Genomic DNA, 4,958 nt, shown 5'->3' with positions numbered 1-4,958 from the left:
TCCAGGTTAGCTGGCCTTTTGTTCCTGTTAAAGGGTCTTCCCACTGGAAGGCAAATATAGGTTGGCTCTGTGGTGCCAGCCGGCAACAGAAGAATGCATCTTTCAAGTCCAATACAGTAAAAAATGTTGCTTCTGGTGGGATCAAACTCAGCAGGGTATATGGGTTTGGTACATTTGGGTGCAAGGTCTCGATAGCCTGGTTTACGAGCCTCAAGTCCTGTACTGGCCTGTATTCATCTGTCCCAGGTTTCCGAACAGGCAATAGAGGTGTGTTCCATTCTGATTGGCAGGGCTTAAGCAGACCATATTTTAATAGGCGGTCCAAATGTTTCTGGATGCCCTCTGCTGCTCGCCGGGGTAAAGGATATTGCTTTACAGATACAGGGGTAGCCATAGGTTTAGGGTTACTACAATTGGAGCTATATTCTTAGCCATTCCTGGTGGGCTATTTTCGGCCCATACTCCTGGTGGCACCTGTAGGGTTCGGAGGAGCTTGTTTAACTCTGTATCCAATGTGGGTTGGACTTGCAGGGCTGACATTAGGCGCCATGATTGTTCCTTAGGTACTGAGAGGGAAATTATTCCTGCTGCATTTGATGGCAGTTTCATTTCTGGACCTCGAGGAGTGAAGGTGATTTGGGCCTGCAATTTGGACAGCATATCTCTACCCAAGAGAGGTACTGGACACTCAGGTATATACAAAAACTGATGGGTTAAACGATGTCCCCCAATCTGGCATTCCAAAGGTTGGAGGAAAGACCTCTTAGCTGACTGACCAGTGGCACTTTTAATGACTACACTTTTGGATGCCTTTTTCTGCAATAGTTCTGGGAGTACTGAGTATTCAGCCCCAGTATCAATCATAAAGTCTATTAAATGGCTCCCTAATTGAATCGTGACCGTGGGCTCCTGGAAGCCTAACTTTATGGAGTCCGGTCGTTCCTAGTCTTGGGTAAAATTCTCCTCTGCCAGTCCAATGAAATTGTCCCTACTCCGTCCTTGTCCAGGTCTCTGATATCTTCCATCTCGGATCATTCCCCGTCCCCGTCCCTGGTTTCTTGGGCCGGAGCCTGGGCCTGGGCCTGGGCCTGGGCCTGGGCGTACTTCTTCCAACCTCAGGGGTTCAGGACACTCCCGCTTCCAATGACCCTCCTTCTTGCAATTCGCACATTGATTCTTTCCCAGTGGTGGATTCCTTCCCCGCCCTCTCCCTCCATTTAAGGGGCGGTAGTCTTGCTTTACTGCTGTGGCTAACATCACCATCTTTTCCTTCTGCCACTTCTTCTTCTCTTGCTTCTCAGCCTCATCCCTATTCCGATAAACTCGGCGTGCAATGGCCATAATTTGGCTCATCAGCATCCCTTCCCATCCTTCTGATTTCTGAATTTTCTTACGAATGTCAGAAGCGCACTGGGCCACAAATGTAGCAGTAATCATTCTGCTGTTTTCAGGGGCTTCAGGGTCAAAAGGAGTCCATATACGATAGGCTTCCTGCAGCCTCTCTAAAAAGTCTCCTGGACTCTCATTTGGTTTCTGTTCTACTTCTGAGACTTTAGACATATTAGTGGGCTTCTGGCATGCCCTGCGGATACCTTGCACAAGCGTCTGGCGGTAGGTGGTAAGCCTGGCCAGATGAATTGCATTGTTTGGATCCCAATTAGGATCTTCCAAGGGAAAGTTGTCCCGGAGATGACGGTCAACATTTAAAATATTTCCCACTCTGGCCTGCTCACGCAAATATATCTGTGCCTTTTCAATTATGTCTCTCCTTTCCTCAGTGGTGAACAGAGTATTCAGGAGCTGGCGGCAATCTGTCCAAGTAGGACTATGAGTATTTATTATTGAAGTCACCAAGTCCATCATAGCCTGAGGTTTTTCTGCAAAAGATGGGGTGTGTGTTTTCCAATTCATCAGATCCGTAGTTGTGAATGGAATGTACTGGAGGGTCGAAGTTCGAGGTGGCCGTGGTCTGAGTTGCCCGTTAACCAGCACAGGCTCCTCAAGTGCATCAAATACTCTTCTGAGAGGGGCTACTACGTGATCTTTCTCTTCGCTTTGCTCTAGGGGCCTCAAATCATAGGGGATGGTATTTGTCCCAAGGCGTTCTTTTAGCAGCCTTATACGCCTGGCTGTATTGCTTGCTGACCGATTAAGGTCTCCCTGTAACTTCTGTAATAATTCTCTAGGACTTGGATGTACAGGGGTTTGGGGTAGGCAATCAGTTGTTCCATTAAAAGAGACTGTAGATGGAGTTCTACTGGGACTCACAGGTGGAATAACCACTTCTGCTTGGGCTTTATTATAGGCCTCCAATGCCTCCTGAAGATATTTATCATAATCTATCAAGGAATCAAGTTCTGTGACTCCAGCCCCATTATTCATTCCACTTTCTTGCCTTGGGGTTACAACTGGTGGAGTGTTTGGATTAGGCTCCCTTCGATGTGGAGCATAGGGTGGAGGTGGAAGCACCTCTTCCTCTGGTCCCTCAAAAATGGGTTTGAGTTTATTTGGCAAGATTCCTTTCCTAGCTTCGGCTTTTACAGCCAACAATTTGCATCGTTTGACTTTGCATTCCCTTATCCATGGAGGATTTTTATTTAATGTGCTCAGCCAAGAATCTATATATGAAAATTGTTCTGGGCACCCTCCAGTTTCTTTGGCGATGTTAGACCAAAGTTTGCTTACTAAATTTATATCAAAGGTTCCCTGAGATGGCCATTCAGTATTTTGTTTCGGCCACTCTAATTCACATAACGTTCTCAAGCGTTCTGGCGTCATTTTGACTCCATATGCCCCTGAGAAGGCTTTCTTAAAATTATTTAACATACATTCAAGAGGTGTATTTTCCCCCTTTGAACCCCCAACTCCCATTGTATGGCCCTGTGAAGTATCCACTCAGTCACTCACACACACGCTTTGTGAGATTCCTTGCCCGGGTGAAGTCGCCTTACCGGGAACCGAAGTACTACCCACTCCACACTCAGGTCAGCTACAAATTGTACTTTCTCACACATACAATGCGCTGGATACTTCACCATACTCTACCTCCCAACCTTTCCTTTCCCTACACCAGATCACCATCTGATGTACCCAACCACCTAGCGTACTCAGTTCCCCTTTACTGAGACGCAGAAGTTTGAGCAAGACTTCTCTTCCTCCCAATTAATTGGAGGGCCAAAAACCCCTTAGTGCACTTACCCTTAGTTGGTTGCCTGTTTATTTCTCTGGTTCCCCCCGGTCCGTCGCCGTCGGTGGGCAGGGTATCAGACAGACGAGACTTCTGCGTTCCCCTGGAAAAAAAAAAACTTTCCAGTGCGCGCTGGGTAAGCAGTGAGTGGTCCTCTCTCTTGTACCCTGCCCAGTAAGGCGAAGGGGCTGCGTTCCAGCAGACCACTTATCCGAGTCGCAGGCACCATAAAATGTAGCACCCTGCTTGTGGTTAACGCTTAGCTGGAATGAAATATTCAACGCAGCAATAGAGAAATTAAAATAATAATTTATTTGTCAGACAAATAAATGAGAGGCACAGTGGTATATGGTTACCAAGCTCTGGCCTGGTCTCCTGCCATTATGGCCAGCACTTATATTCCCTCAGCCCAGCTCCCTTGCTCCTCCTTTGGCTGCCTCTGTCCAATCAGCCTGGTTGAATTTCCTATTGGCTGATTGCTACAACCAATCCTAAAAGATACACCCATTTCCTATTGCCTTTTATGGGATACAAAAAGCTATATATTCTTCTATCTATAAATGACAAATAAGTAGTCATATATCTTACATTTGTCTCAACAAGGAACCTTAATTACCAGCTCACCTCTTGCCCTCCTTGCCCTATTGCCCTCCAAAACAGATGGTTAATAGTTTTAAATTTTTTTATCTTAAACAGATGTCAGAGATCTTGGGTTCACATTCTCATACATCATCAATGAAAGATCTCCTTTTTGAAGGTCTTTAAACAAAGGCCTGACAACCATATATCAGGAGTGCTCGATGGCGTCTCCTGTCTGGCAGGGGGCTGGGCTCGTTTGCCCCTCTGGTCTCCTACAGCAATATGACTCTATGAAATAAGAATTTAACATTTCTTTCTTTCTAGATCCTTTGCATAATTACATTTAAGCCAGTATATTTCATACATTATCATAGATAGCTTTTTACAAGAATAAACCTTCTCAAAGTAACAGGAAGGAATCAGTTTACAGCCTCAAAATAAAATAGGAAAAAGCCTCTTTTTCTGTTTACACTTCTCCTTCTCCAGCCAGTTGCTCTTGGCCTTTAACCTTAGAAAGATATGGCTCAAGTTTAATGGGAGGCACAGGGTTTTGTTTTACTATTTACCAACTCTTAATTATGTAGGGTGGTGTAACCTTGCCCTCAGCCTGTAATTCCCTTTTACGACTTTGAGAATTGTTTTCTGCTATAAATCAGGGGGCCCCCTTGTCCAGGAGGATAAACATCTTGACAAAGTACTTAGGCAGCTGGTCTTCTGCCTGGCATAAAACATTTGAAAATCTTTAAGCTCATTTTAAAATACAGACCCTAATCAAACTATAAGCCTTGATAAAAATGCAGGCTATGATTAGATGCCTCATAGGAATGGTGGTACAGGCCTCAGGAACCAACAAACTTCACATAAACTCCATCGGGAGCTCAGCGGAAAAAACCGCAAACTGTATCCTTAAATTTTTCAGAGCACAAGGGGGCTTCGTCATCCCCACGGCTCTAAAATTATACAAGGCCAAAACTTTGGCACAGCTCCTTTATGGATCCTTTCTGGGCCCGCCTTCCTCTGCTTTCTCCCCGCTTGAGAGAGTTCAATCCAAACTTCTTAGAGCTCTCCTCCAAGTCCCCAGATGTGTTTCAAACGCATGGGTTAGACTAGAAACGGGGATGATGAGAGTGGAGGCTTATATCTGCCTAACATCAATCTACAAATGGCTGGCATTGAATCTGCTCCCCCGAGG

At 45.5% G+C, this 4,958-nt stretch overlaps 1 long non-coding RNA gene across 1 annotated transcript; it reads right to left on the bottom strand.

The window, feature by feature from the left end:
- Window positions 1–2,590: 2,590 nt before the first annotated feature.
- LOC308467703 lies at window positions 2,591–3,295 on the bottom strand. Its single transcript, XR_013981255.1, has 2 exons — window positions 2,959–3,295; window positions 2,591–2,927 (listed from the first exon to the last, which is right to left on the bottom strand). It is a non-coding gene; the product is annotated as an uncharacterized lncRNA (long non-coding RNA).
- Between the last annotated feature and the right edge of the window lie 1,663 nt (window positions 3,296–4,958).

Source organism: Podarcis pityusensis (assembly GCF_964106645.2).
Source record: "Podarcis pityusensis genome assembly, chromosome: W".
NCBI classification, from domain to species: domain Eukaryota; kingdom Metazoa; phylum Chordata; class Lepidosauria; order Squamata; family Lacertidae; genus Podarcis; species Podarcis pityusensis.
This window is presented reverse-complemented; position numbering and strand designations above follow the sequence as displayed.